A 17,009-nucleotide genomic window follows, 5' to 3' on the forward strand; every position below is an offset into this window, starting at 1 on the left:
AAATCTTTAAAAAAAAAAAAAACAAAAACCAAAAAATACAACAAAAAAATTTTTTAAGTGTAGTAAAAATACACATTACAATCGTGAATTAAACAAAAATATAATGAACACACTACCGTGTTTCTCATTGTAGCTCATATATTTGGTGCTAAATGACCAAACAAGAAACACCATGAAATTATCTTTGGCTTAAAATACCTCAAAGAGTTGAAACTTTATTACTAGTTATAGCACCATCAAAACAACATAAATATCTGGATCATGAAATACAACATTCTACCCATTTATTAAAATACAATGGAATGTTTTACCATTTCTTCTATTACATCACTGCTGAGGAAAATTAATTCAGCAGACCTGTGTACTGATTCCGAGCATACACAGTTCCAATTCCAATCATTCATAAGCTGAACATCCCACATAATATAAATTAATAGAAAACTGTTACAATCAGAACATTCTCATTTTCCTAGAACTCCAAAGGCAGGAAGCAATTATGGTTAAGCCAACACTATTACACACTACATTCTGGTTCTGTTGTTTAAAAAAAAAAAAAAAACTTCAAGTTACATCATGATGTAAATTTCTCCTGCTGTGAAAACTAACATCAAATGATCATTCAATCACTGAGAATGTAAAAACTAAAAAAAAAAAACTAAGTGTACAAAATGTTTACACTTCTATACCTAGGATCTGGGATAACACAATGGTAATTCCAACACATTTATATATGCCCCACTTCAAGTGGACTTCAGAAGGTATAAAGCTCAAGAGTCCATACAATTACCTGCTCAAAACAGAAGCAACATACCATGAATAATCCAAAGAACAGATGATTCATAGTCATGACAGAGCTAGACAAAAAGATGTTATAATGCAGGAGCCGAGCATATGAATATAATACCAGGTAGTGATAAATGCTATGAAAACAAGTTGTTTTCAACCAGGAGGTGACATTTAATAGAAGATCTGAACGAAGCCCAGGAGGGAGCTCTGGAGAACTTCCAGGCAAAAAGAATAGCAAAGTACCAAGATCCTGAGGCCAGTGTGGCTCAAGTGAAGGAAACAAAGGGGAAAAGTAGTAGAAAATAAGGTCTGAGAGTCAGCAAGAGGCCAAATGATATAAAGCACTCTAGGCCATGGAGGTTAAATTTTAGTTTAATATAATGTGAAACTATTAGAGAATTGTGAAAAAGGAACAGACTTGAAATATTTTAGGGTTTTTTAAGATTTTTGAGAGAGAAAGAGAGAGAGTGTGTGCATGCATACACAAGCACGGGGGTAGGCGGGGCATGGGCAGGGAGAGATGGAGAGGGGTGGGGGGAATACCAAGCCAACTCTTGACTGAGTGCAGAGCCCAACATGGGGCTTGATCTCATGACCCTGAAATCATGACCTGAGCCAAAATCAAGAGCCATCCAGGCACCCCTGAAATATTTTAGGTTTTAAAAAGGTAACTCTCACTGCTGTGACATTATACTATGAAGAAGCAAAGGTACAGGCAAGGACACCAGTCAGAAAGTTACCGAAGCTGTTTAGACAAGAGAGGACAGTGGCCTGAATTAGTGGAACAAGTGGAAATGGTGAGAAGTGGTGAGACTTCTGGAACATAGTTTGAAGACAGAGCTGATTGCTGATGGACTAGACAAGAGCAGTCAGGGATGACTCTGAAGTTGACACTGAAGTCTGGGGCCTGAGCACAGGTTAGATGGCGTACCATGTACTGAGATCGGCAAAACTGAAAAGGAAAATACAAACAAACCAGGAGTTCAGTTTGAGCCATATTAAGTCTGAGATAACTATTAGACATTCAAGTGGAGATGAAATCCTGTAGAAGTTTTACGACAGATGTTGTAAGGCAGAAAATTGAAATAAGTCACGGTCACAGGGTTGTGCGAAGAAGGATAATTAATCAATACAGTAGAATCCTAAAATAAGGACCAACTAATCTCTCAAGTTCAGTTTCTCCATCTGTCAAGAATAATTTCTGCCTCTCTCAGAGAAGTGTTATAAAGAAGACAATGGCTACCATGTATCAGGCAGTCAAGAAATATATCTGAATTGAAAACATTATCAAAACATCTATAAACCATGAAAATTCTCAACAGGCAGATAGAAACTGTGCATTTACATATCCTCGTTGGCTACATAAGCAATTACTTTTTTTTTAACCGACAGATATAGGAGTTCAGTGACAGACTGCTCAGAGACCTGTGAAGTACTAGTATTACATTCTTCTTCTTTAGTCTCAGTTTAATACAGGCTTCTAGTCCAAGTGCTTTCATATCCAGTACTCTCTTAGGAAGATATTGAGTTTCAAAAAAAAATTTTTATTCTTTGCAAAAACAGTTCTTGAAAAGCACTGCAAATGCGCCTACCAAATCATCCTAAAATACGTAATATTTAAACCCTGACAAAATGGCAAGCTTACATTTCTCATATTAAAACACTGTTGCTTTTACATAAAATATCATTTAATTGAGTGACTTAATGGTTAACTTTTCAGATAAATGCAGAAACTTTTAGTCAATTATATTTTTAATAGTAAGCGTATTTGACAAGGATGCCAAAAAAGGAGCTCTCTTGGGGCGCCTGGGTGGCACAGCGGTTAAGCGTCTGCCTTCGGCTCAGGGCGTGATCCCGGCGTTCTGGGATCGAGCCCCACATCAGGCTCCTCCGCTATGAGGCTGCTTCTTCCTCTCCCACTCCCCCTGCTTGTGTTCCCTCTCTCGCTGGCTGTCTCTATCTCTGTCAAATAAATAAATAAAAACTTTAAAAAAAAAAAAAAGGAGCTCTCTTAAACATCAAGATTCTCCACCACTCCAGATTCACATTCTAGAAATACTGAACCTTACAAGGAGCCTATTTTAAATATAAACAAGTCAATAAACTATCTCTTGTGGTTAAAAACACGGTTCATGTGATTAAAAGTAAAAAGGAATCAGAGATTTGCTGTAGGCATGTAAAAAATCGCTGAATTTGTACAAGCATTTCAGAATGTATAAAAGACTTTCAGCTGTATTAGTTCACATTTGTTCACATTCACCCTACAAGGCATATATTATCCCCCTACCAATAAGGAAGGGGAGAGTAAAAACTGGGTAAAGGTTGGGGCGCCTGGGTGGCACAGCGGTTAAGCGTCTGCCTTCGGCTCAGGGTGTGATCCTGGCGTTATGGGATCGAGCCCCACATCAGGCTCTTCCACTATGAGCCTGCTTCTTCCTCTCCCACTCCCCCTGCTTGTGTTCCCTGTCTCGCTGGATGTCTCTATCTCTATCAAATAAATAAATAAAATCTTAAAAAAATAAAACTGGGTAAAGGTCACAAGTCTAACAAAAATCAGGTTTTGATCACAGGTAGCTGATAACCTGAAATATTCTGTCCAGGTACATACGTATTTTTACAAAAATTCACGAATCTCCCATTTTAGTGTCTAAGTTTTTTTCATTTATAAACAATGCCTATATCCTTTAACACTAAATAATGTGAAATTACTGAGAAGTCGGATACATAGTAAGTAGTCAGGGGACTTGTCATTAAGTTATCTTGGAGACTGATGACTTGAAAAGTTCAGGAATTCTTTGCTTAAAAGTAAATCTTAGGCATATGGATAAACAATTACAATACACAAAATTATAGCTATACAAATTGGCGGGAGGGGGACCAAAGACATCTGAGGTTCAGAACTACAGTTTGAAAAAAACTAATGTCATCCAAATCCCTCATTTTTCAGGTGAGGAAACTGAAGTCCAGAGGGGTTTCTTGAACTGTCCAAAGACACATCACTATTTAGTGATACAGCTGGGACTAAAACTTGAGGTCCCCTGACTTCTGGTCCAGAGTTCTTTCTACTATCCCACAAAGAACATACAAATAAAAGTTGATCATAAGTAACTCACAAGACCTCCACAATGTGTTTGTCATAGTGAACTTTGTTGTGAAATATCTGTCTATGCTGACTCACAGTTTAGCAGTAAATAGCTGGGCTCTGGAGTTCAAACACAGACTCGAACACTTACCATGTGACTTTGGGCAAGTCACATCACCTCTCTGCCTCAGTTCCCTCATCTTTAAAAAGCAGGTTAAAAATATACTCGTCTTGTAGATTACATGAAGTAATATATATAAAGCACTCAGGACAGTGCCTGGTGCGTAGAAAGCACTCAGTTCATGATTGTGATGAAGAAGAAAAAGAAGAATCCAAGCAAAATTACAGTTTCTTAAAAACATATCACAAAGTATTATCATTAAACATATATATTCTCAGAGAAAGAATGTTATGATTAGGAGTACTCCTTTAAAGAGCCAGAAGCAAATAATATGAAGTGAAATATACAATCTTCAGTCATTTAAGACCTCTATAGCATTTAAAACAGCAAGAGTACGCTTCGAGATTTTAAAATAATTTATATTTGTATAGTATTTTGCATTTAGAAGTACACTCACATAAATTACTTCAATTTACTGTCTTATGAATTTATTGAACAATTTTTTTCAGCAGCTACTACATACCATGTGCCAGATAGCATGCTATTTCCATATTCATTACCTTATTTAACCTTCAATATCCACTAGCAGCCAGATATTATCAGAGGCAGTATAATGCCAAAAAAAACTAACAGATCCATTCTAGAAAGTAAGAGCCTCATTGGTATCACCTATTAAGTGGGAATGACATGTTTGGATAAATAAATGAGATAAGCACTTAGCACAGTAGATGGAATACATCAAATGCCCACGAAAATGTTGGGTCTTCCTTAGCAGTAGTATGTAGTTGTTTTGTGTAGAAAATATATCACAGGCACCTGGGTGGCTCAGTTGGTTAAGCATCCACTCTTGGTTTCAGTTCAGGTCGTGATCTCAGGGTCCTGGGAACGAGTCAGGCTCCCTGCTCATTGTGGAGTCTGCTTAGCATTCTCTCTCCCCCACTGTCCCTCCCCCCCCCCCAAAATAATCTTGGGAAAAAAAAAAGAAAGAAAGAAAGAAAGAAAGAAAATATATTGCAAATCAGTAAAGCACCAATACCATGAATTACAGTACTGTTAAAAAGAGCAACCTCGGGTAGTGCCTAGTATGCTGTTTTACAAATAAAAATATACAACAATTTTTGCAGATTTAAGGTCAGTCTTCACTAGAGGTAGTAGGATGAAAAGCTGAGACAAAACCGATAAATAAAATGTCTGTAAAGCAAGACAATTTGTGTAATTCTCTTCTGAAGTCTTCAACAATCCTGTAAGAAGGCTGGGATGAGGTGAGACACTAATTCCATTTTACAGAACAAACTGATACTCATGGAAGTTAAATACCTTAACTGAAGTCACAAAGAGAGAATATGGTAGAGAAGGACTAAACTTAGGTTTTCAGAATTAGTTTTAAGTACTTCTTTGCACCTATCCACAATGTATCTCAGAACATCAATAACTCTTCCAGATCTTTTATTCAATAAACTTAAGGGACGCCTGGGTCCCAGGGTCCTTGCTCAGCAGGGAGTCTGCTTCTCCCTCTCCCTCTGCCTGCCGCTCCCCCTGCTTGTGCTCTCTCTCTGTGTCAAATAAATAAAATATTTTTAAAAAATCAGTAAACTTAAGGCTAAAACAACTAATATTTATTGAGCACTTACTTCCTATGTGCTTTGCTGTAAGCAATGCATTGCGTGGATTACCTCCTTTAATCCTCAGCAGAGTAAGGACTCAAACCAAGTGTGTTTGACCCTCAATAAAACATTTTACCTACCACAGTATAAATTAATACAATAATGCATTTGACTGAAGTATTTTTCTTTACTATTTAAATGAACCATAAGCAAAATCCTTCTTGAACATTTTAAATACATAATAAAAGATTTCTGACCAACTTCACTATTCAACTTCACCATAAAATAAAATGGGTATCATTTTCAACAAGAATACTCAGTCTTCTGATTTGATTGACATGGTCTGACTTTCTTTGCAGCTTCCTACACTAAAAGATCATTTTTGTAGGAAAAAACTAAAATCAAGCTGCCCAAGATATCCATTCAATAGAAGGAGAGAAGCAAAACATTGTAATTACCAGCGGCTTAAAGGGACAGGTCACTTGCTGGCCTTATTCCAGATATCTTCTCTATTATTTAAGCACACAAGCAACAATTCTCTCAATATTTTAGTGCATTTGTGAGACTGCAATATGGTTAATCCTCCTAGAATTACATATTGCAAATTTCAACAAGAATAAAAGTAGGCTGATCATATTTTTATGTGGCTCTAACTGGGACATTTTATATATGAAAGGGACTCTATTAATAATTATGCCAGGACAAACAGGCCCTAAACAATGACTGTGGCGGGAAGATGGGCTATACAATCACCCTGTATAAGACCAACCTATTTTGATTTGTATGTTATAGGCTATTCTCTGTATATTGCTTAATCCATGAGCTTTAAGTTTTTGGCCCAGGTCTAACAATTATCTTCAGCCTTGAGACTAAGGACACCACTTTACAGCCACCAGGCCAGAGTTAAGGATGTTATCTATAAAAAAGTTTTTTTTAAGTCTTATTCTCAAGCTTAACTTTATAGACATTTGCTAAAAAAAGAAAAAAACAGATCTACATATATCAAAGAAAGAAATCTTACAAATATCACCAAGTTTCAGACTATCTCTTCAAAAGTTTTGAATACCAATAACCACAAAACTATTTCTAAAATGGTCCAATGCTGGGGCACTTGGGTGGCTCAGACAGTTAAGTGTCCGCCTTCCACTCAGGTCATGATCTCAGAGACCTAGAATCAAGTCCCAGGTCAGGCTCCTGCTCAGTGGGGAGACTGCTTCCCCTCTCCCTCTGCTCCTCTCCCCCACCTCCTTAGAGCTCTCAAAATCTTTTAAAAATAAAATAAAATGGCCCAATGCTCAAAGGTTACTACTAGAAACTATCAACTTGCTTTATTATACAAAAGTTATAAAACCAAAAAACCACCATCTTTCAAATGGAAAAAAAACTTCAGGAATAAAAAAGTTGAAAAGTCTTCACTAAACCTAACCAAAATGATAAAAGATAGTGAAAATCCATGGTCACAATACAGTACAATAATGATTAAAGGAAATGCCAGATGGTATTGCTATGGCTCTCCAGATGAATCTGGCATCAGCTGTACAACTTAAGGAGTCAAAAGAATGATTTGCTTTAATTTGTCAAGCTGTAAATAAATACTAACAGACCCATGCTTTGAACTATAGTTTTTGAGCAAAAGGCATTATTTGAATATAATGATTCCCTAAGGCAATAAATGTTCCAAGAGTTGTCTTCTTTGACTTAAAACTCAACCAAATCAAGAATTGGAAGGGATCTCAAAGTCTAAATTCTAGGCTTACACTGTCCAATAAGTCAGTGACCAGCCACTTGTGGTTATTTATATTTAAGTTAAACAAAATTTAAAATTAAGTTCCTCAGTGCACTATCCACATTTCAAGTGCTCAAGAGCCACCTGAGGCTAGTGGATACCTTATGCGTACAGCACAGATTACAGAATATTTCCATCATGGCAGAAAGTTCTGCAATATTGGACATTGCTGCTCTAGACATAGGCTGCTCTAGATCTTTGCCTGAAATTCCCAGAGATAAGAAACTTGCAATAATGAATGAAGGCCAATGAACTGCATTCTCTTTTTGCAAAGTACCATCAAAAAACTGTTCTCATATTCAGTCTAATCCAGTCTCTCTGAAACATCCACCAGAAATTCCAGGAGTTCCGTCCTCAATTTGGTCTTCATGTAAATCTCTGCAGGGCTAACTCAATTCCATTTCCAAAGTTCTGACTCCTAACATACACTAAAACCCTAGGTCCTTTCCTCCCCTATAAATATATACTAACTTCTTTCAAACGAAACAGTTCAAAGTTTGTATCAGCCTCACGAAGGTATGCTAATTTATTCACGTGTACATTAATAACATATGTTAGTGTCGTCTCCGAGTGTCAGATGTCACATTCCACTATTCCTATAAATCTACTCTCGATTATCGGACCTTCAAGCGTCTTGATTTTTAACTTAGAGAACAAGGTCACAGTCATTCTGAGTTTTTTAAAACATGGAGACTAATATTAATTACACTTAACATGTAATTGATCAGGGCCCGGTGCTGTATTACCTCATAATCCTGACAGCTCTGAGCCAGGCTATTACTACCCCCATTTACAGACCGGAACACCGAGCCAAACGCGGGCTAAATCATTTCCCTAGGAGGTCACAGATGTGGGCACAGCCCACAGAGAACAGTCTAGCTTTTCGTTTTCCCGGATGCTACACTTTTCCTAACGCTACCTAACGCTTCTTCCACCCGGCCCATAAAGCAATTTCCTTCTTTAAAGATTCTTCCCAGCAAAACACTAGCTACGGGACGCGTGAAAGGTGCCTAACACACCCCAGCCACGCCAGCTCCCGCTCGCCTGCCCAGCTCTCCTCGCCCCACGCCCACCCGCCGACGGGGAGGAGTCAAGAGCCAGCCCCACGCTCGGCGGGAGAACCGGGTGCCGAGCCCGGCCAGAGCCTCACACGACCGTCCTCCCTTCAGCCTTTGAGCGCAAATGCCCATTCCTCCTCCGCGGCCGCCTTTGGGCAGGGGCCAGGGCGGGGTCGGGGCCCAGAGACGCGGGGCTCGCCGCGCGCCGTCCCTCCCGGTTCGCAGACCTCTCCCCGCCCGCCCCGCACCGCCCCCCGCACCCCCCTACAACCTCTGCTTTAAGAACACTTGTAGGCACGGCTGCGCGTCCCTCGTGGAGAATGTGGGGAGAGATGGTGCGGTTTCTGCTGCGGCGGCCCGGGACACGCTTGGAGAGGGGCGGGGTGGAGGGCTGAGAGTGTAGAAAGGGAGAAGGTGGCTCGGCCGGGGCAAGGGGGGGGGCACAAAATGGCGTGAGCCCGACTCTCCGTGGGGCGGGGGCTGCGGAGACGGAGGAGGGAGCGCTGCAGACGCCCCCACCACTAGCGGCGCGGGCGCTGACGCATGCGCGCTCGGCCAGGTGGCCGTGGTCTCCTTTCCCGAGCAAGCCACTTCCGCCACGCTCGCTGGGGGGCGGGGCGTCGTGGAACGCTCCCGTAGCCGCTTTCCCTGCGGCGGGCCACCCTGATCCGGGCGGCGGGCCTGGGAGCGGGGTCAGCTGGGAGAGGAGCGGAGTTAAGCCGAGAATCGAAGGGTGTTCGAGGGCCATGCCGTTCTTTAAGAATGGAGCTGAGAGGGCTAGGGTTTTCGAGCGGTTGGGTGACCTGCACTGGAAGTTTGTGTTCGGCTTCAGGGCAGAGGTTGGCCTGTGTAAGTTTCTGTCTAGGAACTGCGGTGAATCGGGGTCTTAACCGGATTGTGCTTTTAGGATAGGGAAGGGAAGCAGATCAAAAAGACCAGCTCCCCCAGGGGACCGCAGTGCTTGGGTGTTTCCGGGACCCTGAGACTCCAGCTCTTCCGCAGGCTCCCTAACACCACCACTCCCCACACTGCCTCTGCAGCAAATCTTTGGAGACGCAGTGCGAAAAGTTGGTCCACAATGAATACCTCTAACTCCCCCGCCAGACTCCTTTTACCCAGTTCAGGCATTTAACGACCACGTTTTTACAATTGAACTCTTTTTCTGTATCAAAGGGTGGTTTGGTTGTTGTTGTTGTTTCTGGATGATCCTATTTTTATTTTTCCTTAGGATTTTGGCCTGTTCCTCATTTGTAAATCTTGCACCCCCACTATTGAGCTGTCCTGTGCCCTCAATTTCAGTGATACGGATGTAGTTCTTTAATACAATAGTCAATTACTTCAGTATATGAAGGCTTGTTATTTATGTTTTCCACATTATTTTCAGCTGTTTAGGAAAGAAAACTGAGTTATCATCCATGCTTACATCCACTCCTGTGACCTCAAATATTATAAAGTATTTCACAGAAATTCAACGACTAACCTTCATCAAGTCTTTTAAAGCATTGTAGCTTCAGTTATTTTCTTGCCTATGAATATTTGTGTTCTGACAATCTTTTCTCCCTAATTGCTTACATTTTTTAAAATAGCAACTTATTTGAATATTTCCTCTGGGTCATAGTTGAGTCTACTATTAATTTTGTGTTTACTTCTCTTTAATCTCCCCAACACTTCACTATTTGCCAAAACTTAAATTTCCAAAATAATAAATATATGTAGGATGTAAAACCTCATCATAATGTGTAAATCAGGGCTTAATGCCATGCTGGGCAAAGTGTAGAGAATAAGGAAGGGAAAGTAACAGAATTGTAATTTCTTACAAAAGAAAACCGATTTATACAGTAGTTGAAAAGCCCTTTCAAGTATGTTACCAAGAAAATAATTAGGAGAAAATGAAGAGAAAAATTGATATTACATCTAAGGAAATACAACCCGAACCAGATCCTTTCAATTAAAATTACTTTCAGTTAATGTTGCCATCCTACTTGCATGGGGGTTTTACCTGCATCACGTGGAGGCCAGATTTGACCTAGCTTTTCAAAATAGAACCCAGATCTTCTTACTCTCAGGCTATTGGTGTCTAACCTACATATAATCATACACAACAGGAGTTAATGAAAGTGAGCCATGGAGAACGGAAACTGAATTAAATGAGGCACTGGTAGAAGGAACTCAAAAATTCACTCTTAGGAAATTGCGAATTGTGCTGTTGGCAGAGATCTTAGCTTTGAAGTTACATGAGTTATCCTAGTGTTCCTACCTCCTGGAATCTATTAAAATCCATTTAAAAAATTTGATTTAGCCATAATTTTGTTTGTAGTTTGAGAGCATTGCTGTACACAAAGGGTCAAAATATCTTCCATTAGATTAATATCAAGTATCCAAAACTATCGAGGCTACTAGGGTATCTTAATTATAACAAAGCTAAAACAATGAAGCTGTTCCTGAAATGAAGACATTCACGACTACCACCTCTCAGAAAAATACATGATTTCCAAAGCATGTGGAGAAAATGCCAGGAGACCAAGTGAATGCATCACACCACAAAAATGTCTCTATCCCTTAAACAGAGCTGTTAAAGGAAAATGAAGCATTGTTACCGTAGACTTTCACATTCTTCTGGCATAATAACCTTCATATAGAGTCACTAGTGAAAAAAGAAAGTGCAGATATCTGAGTAAAAATGCCTCTTGGCATCCTACAAATGATTAGGTTAGGCAATGAAAGAAACCCTAATTCTCCAGATAGCAGAAGCTATGCCTTCTATAGAAACATCTCTATGATGAAGTGGTCTCTTCTCCTCATGTGGAATCATAGAGACAGTACACTTCAGGTGACCTGCAAATTCTTATTCTTTTGTGATCCATGACTCTTATTTATTAGGATGTCTGAAGGAAGCTCTTTCTTTTCTTATTTATCGATTATTTTGTTCTTTGGTTCTCTCTGCCTTAGATTTCCAAATAGTGGCTTATAAAGTCACCATGGAAATGAACTGGGTAGAACTGTATATTGTTTGGAACTGCAGATTGCAATTGTTGCTTTATTCAATTAATTTGCTGATATTAAGAACTATTTTTCAATTCCAGCTTGCTTTACTTTTAGAGTAAGTTGTTCTGAGCAAAAAGATTACTCAGTTCTGTGGCACCTGGGCAAGTTATTTAGCATTGTTGGGCCTCCGTTTTCACGTCTATAAAAGAAGGTAATCAAACCAAATGAATGAAAGCCTTGTAGCTCTAAAATTCTATGCTCCTTTAAAAGGAACGACCAAAGAATGGATGTTAAAATGGTAAAGATAATTTCAGCATTCAATATATCTGTGCTAACCAAAAGTACAGAATATTCGAGGCTCTCACTGTAGGCTGACATGAATATGCAACTGATATTATGCACGTCAAAAAAAAAGACCAACATGAAAAATATACACTAATCAAACCTATTGAAATACGGGAGGGGGGGTGCATCACATAATTATTCAAGGTGTAATCAAATTGGCTTCCCATACCTTCCAAACTACATTCATAGATTTCAAATTAAAAAGAGCAATACAGTGATGAGAGAAGAATTGTTAAGAATTCTGAGCAGCTTGTAGAATTGCGATCATGATCCATCCTCTTAGGAACCTCTCATTGCAGATTTAACACTCCACAATCTTTTAAAATTAGTCTTTCGTTGCTGAAAAAATGATCATGGTTTCAAATTTAGTGGGAAAGGAATCGTAGACTATCAGGGTTTCAAAGAGCCCCTGAACTCTCTAGACACGTGGAAACTTAGCTGCTTTCATTCCCATGGAATCCAATATATAATCCTCTCGTTCTGGAAACAAACAACTTCTGCATTTCTCCCCTCAAAGGTAAGGTCTATTCACTGAGTGTAGGTGATGGGTGCTTATTAGTTCATTCAGCAAATAATTATTGTAGGCCTACCATGTGCCTGACATTATTCTAGGAGCTGCAGATATGGCAGTGAACAAAACAGACAAAAATCTATGCCATTATCAAACATAGTAGGAGTAGTTGAACAATAAACTAAATAAACACCTAAATAAAATAATATGTTAGAAAGCCATGGATGTAACAGAACAGGGGGGGAAATTTTATACAACAGGGAAGGGATAAGGAATGTGACAAAGTACTGGTGGAATAGGAGAATTGTTCATTTTTAAATTGGGCAAGCAGTGTAGGCCCCACTGAGAAAGCGGCATTTGAATAATAACTTGGTGAAGATAAAGGAGGTAGCTGCAAATATCTAAAGAAAGAGATATCTGCTGATATCTCCAGGCGGTGAGAACAACCCAGGGCCCTGAGTTGGGAACAAGCCTAGTAAGTTGCAGGAAGTGGCCAGAGGCCATTTTACCTGAAAAACAATTACCTGGAATAAAAAAAGAAAGACAGAAAAAAAGAAATAGTATAATGTGAGGTCACAGAGGTACTAGGAGGCCAGGTGGTATAAGGCCTATGTTGCCTAGGGCAGGGAGGATGGTAGCAGAAGATTGACAGGATGTAGTCTTGGTTTTAAAATAATTACTCTGGCTGCCAGATTAAAAATAGTCTGTAGAGCACGGGTCTCACTGAAGTAACCAAGGCAAGAAGTGATGGTACCTTGCACTAGGGTCATTACGGTAGACTCTATAAGACCTAGTTAAATTCTGGCTATAATTTCAAAATCAGTATGATTTCCTGACAGATTGGATTGGGGGTTCTGGAGAAAGAGAGGCATGAAGGATGACCAAAGTGTTCTGGGAAACTGGAAAAATGAATTTGCCATAACTGAAATGGGAGAAAGTGGGGATGGATAGGTTGGGTGGGTGTAAGAGATGAAGGATCCCCTTTTGGGCATAAATAAGTAAGTACAATGTTTCTATTTTCTATTGTTTTGCCATCATAAGTAAATTCTTATGGAAATGAAGAAAAGTTCGCATCTGTAAACTTCTTTAATAATTGTTGAATTAATTTCTAATCATGCTCACATAATAGAGACCCAACTAGACCTGTATAACATATGTCAAGGAATATCTTACTTTTGTTTTAAGAAGATGTGAAGTCAAGGGCACCTGGGTGGCACAGCGGTTAAGCGTCTGCCTTCGGCTCAGGGCGTGATCCCAGCATTATGGGATCGAGCCCCACATCAGGCTCCTCTGCTATGAGCCTGCTTCTTCCTCTCCCACTCCCCCTGCTTGTGTTCCCTCTCCTGCTGGCTGTTTCTATCTCTGTCGAATAAATAAATAAATAATCTTAAAAAAAAAAATAAAAATAAAAACCAAAGCCAAACAAACAAAAATCCCTTTCCTTTGCTGTTTTTCTATCAATACCTGACAGCAAGGTGGGGAATTCAGTTGACACAAATATTCAGAACATCCAGCTCCTCAAAGCATTTTCATTGAAATATTTAGATGTAAAACTGGATCTATTTCAGTGAATTATTTGAATAACTGCCTCCATTTGCTATTACACATATACGTTTCTTTTTCTTTTTTTTTTTTAATTATGCATGGAAGCAGTGCCAAAACTTAATCAGTGCCATGAGTGAAATATACCACAGTATGGCTAATGCAACCTGCTATTCCTGGTTCACACTCTGTAGCTAGATGCAGTTAGCCTATTTTGATTAAGGAATGCTCAGAACAATTCTTAGTGATCAGGAAACTATGCCAGCAGATTTGATTAAGTTATTTTAGTTTTAGTTTTAGGGTTTTTTTAAAGATGCAGCTTAGGCCATATTTTCTCTTTACAGAATATGTTTAAGACAACTTCAATAACTCAGTCAGGTATAGTACAAAATATATGGGCTTTGGTGCCACTTATAAGCCATGATGTCCTGGACAAATTTTTCAACTTCTCAAAAAAATAAGTGTCCTCCACTATAAAATAGGAATAAGGGTATCTATGTGTTATTATCAGGACTTAAATGAAAAGTTCTTGACACTTTGAAAATGTTATAGTTATTGTTGTTTTCCAGTTTTTAATGAGCTATTGAATAATCTTTATGATGTTTATATTTTTGGTATATTAGACATGGGAATAAATGAAACAGGAGATCCTATCTCAAGTATTAGTGTTTTACCTTTTCTGAATTCAATAAATATATGTCAGTATGACAATTATTCTTTTAACAAACATTTAATGAGGACCCTTAAGTATATCGGCCATTGTTAGGTCTTGGAGATATAATGACAACAACGAGTGTCTGACCTCAAAATGACTTCTTACTGATAAATTTAGGAGAGACGAAGTTGTATAAACAAGAGTAAAGTCACCATGATAATATGTAACACAGATATTAGCTGAGCTCTCCCTGACTTTTAAGCTGTAGGTTAAAACTGGATTGAGCAACAATTCCACCTCATTTGCAAGCCCAACAGCCAACTCAGAGTCTCTTCGTATTTCTGGGGAGCTAATGTTCTCATGGTCCCCTCTTGCTCTGAACTTCCACTTATGCTAAATTAATGATGTTCATGGATGAGCTTCCAACTGTCCTTATTCCACAAACATCCACTCAGATGTAGAACTTAGCCCTCTTCCTAGATTTTGCCCAAAAGCATCTTCACAAAGCTTTGTGTGGGGACAGCAAATAGAAGACGACAGGTAGGATAAATACTAAAGGAGTAGAATTTATAGGACTTAGTGACTGGTAACATATGAGGATGGAAGCAAGGAAAGAGAGGGAACTCAAGGACGATTCCAAGTTTTCTCAACTTAGTAAGTGGCAAGTTGAACATTTTTAGTTTAAAGTGGTCATATAAATATTCAGGTGGCTACCATCAACAGTCAACTAGACTATTCAGGTGCAATGGTGGAGATAGAACCTAGGCTAAAGTCTGGAGTCAAGAGAGTTAAATGGCCTTTTAGATTTGAGAACCAGCAGCACACAGCATACAGCATTCTAGACACATCACTCAGATGTGGAATTTAGCCCTATTCCTAGATTTGGCCTAAGAACATTCTCATAAGCATCTATGTGGGCACAACTGAAGCCAAGGAAGACAATGAAATGCCCAAGAAAGCATACATAGAAGAAAGAGAAGCAAGCCAAAGATTAGATTCCAGATATCCCACATTCAATGGGAAAGGGAGAGTAAGAACTTACAAAGAACACTGAGATTGTAGTGGTGTCATAGAAACCAGGAGACCTTCAGAGAGAGAGATGAATGGCACTAAAATGAGAATTGGTGTTGGCTGTGCTTAGCCAGTTCAAAGTCACCTTGGGCAAAGCAGCATCAATAGAGTGGTAGGATTAGAAACTTGGTTGTAGTGACTTGAGAAGAGTAAATAAGGAAATTGAGAAATCAAATATGTTTTTCTTCCCGAGAACATGTCCTATGAAAAAGAAAGAGGTTGGAGGAGAAACATTTAGGGTCACAGGACAGGTTTTCAAAAATCAAGGACTTGAGCTTATGTATAAGCTTTGGAGAAGAAGCTGGTGGAAGGAAAGGTTGAACGCTTAATATAGAAGAGGGCCAATTACAAAACCTCTAGGAAGCAAACATGGAATTCAATCCTGGATAAGACTGGATGGTTTTTGATCAAGAGTCCAGGAAGTAGACCCGAAAATGGAAAAGGGATAGAATGGAGGAAAGGAATAAGAACCTGAGGTAGTTCACATGCAATGACCCAAATTTTCCCTGTAATATAGGAAATGGAAGTGCTGAAAATTGGGGATGATGCTGTAAGATTGGTATGAGGTGATAAAGTTTTGTTGAACCACTGTGGGGAATAAAACAGAAATAACCAAGGGCTTGTTAAATTGAAGATAGCTGGAGGTATAGACTGGAGGGTCCTCAAAGCATGGTTGCAGTATCTACTTCTTGTTAGAAATGCAGATTTGGGTCTCACTCCATACCCCCAGAATCAGAAACTGGAGGTGGAGTTCAACATCAATCTTTTTTAACAAGCCCTCCAGGTAATCGCCTCCCAGTGATTCTGAGATTCTGTAATGTTTGAGAACAATTTCTACGGAACTTGTGACTTCCCCCAATAAACCGGCAAATGATAAGGCACAAATTAGGCTATTTGACCACATTCCAGTAATCTTTGGTCGTTTTCTTTATTACAGTAAAATATATTCAGAACAACATCCTTAAGGATTTAAAAAATTCTGCTGGTTTCTCTTTGGAAATGCGTGTCCTACAAGATTTAAAAATAAGAATGAAGAGAATCCTTTATTTCAAGTTTTCCAGAGAAAATACTGTAAAACATTTTTGCCTTCCTACTCAATTTCCACATTTATGATAGAGAAATAATAAAATGGCTGTTTACTGCATCAAAAGTATTCACTAACTTGCTCTATGCAGCAGTTCTCAAATTGTGCTTCTGCACTAGTATCATCCCATTCTAACGAAATAATGGTAGTCATTTCTCAGTTCATGTGAAGAAAGGTAATGACTTAAGTTTTCTTAATTTTAAGTTATTCTCCAATAAGGGGGGCACCTGGGTTGCTCAGTCAGTGGGTTAAGCATTTGCCTTCAGCTCAGGTCATAATCCCAGGGTGCTGGGATCAAGCCCTGGGTCAGGGCTCCCTGCTCAGCAGGGAAACTGCTTCTCCCTCTCCCTCTCCCCCCAGCTTGTTCCCTCCCCCCCCC

General features: G+C 39.3%; 2 protein-coding genes across 8 annotated transcripts in view; one reads left to right on the plus strand and one right to left on the minus strand.

Annotated features, from left to right (window-relative positions):
• The window catches only part of SUPT3H (SPT3 homolog, SAGA and STAGA complex component), a 548,006-nt gene extending 539,006 nt beyond the window's left edge, over window positions 1-9,000 (minus strand). The window contains exon 1 of the mRNA XM_034648178.1: window positions 8,709-9,000. The gene's annotated coding sequence lies outside the window, so the exon portion shown is untranslated. The remainder of the gene's footprint in view (window positions 1-8,708) is intronic.
• RUNX2 (RUNX family transcription factor 2) overlaps window positions 1-17,009 on the plus strand; it is a 266,126-nt gene that overhangs the window by 40,264 nt on the left and 208,853 nt on the right. The gene's annotated exons all lie outside the window — the stretch shown is intronic.

This window comes from Ailuropoda melanoleuca, chromosome 19 (assembly GCF_002007445.2).
Source record: "Ailuropoda melanoleuca isolate Jingjing chromosome 19, ASM200744v2, whole genome shotgun sequence".
Lineage (NCBI taxonomy): Eukaryota > Metazoa > Chordata > Mammalia > Carnivora > Ursidae > Ailuropoda > Ailuropoda melanoleuca.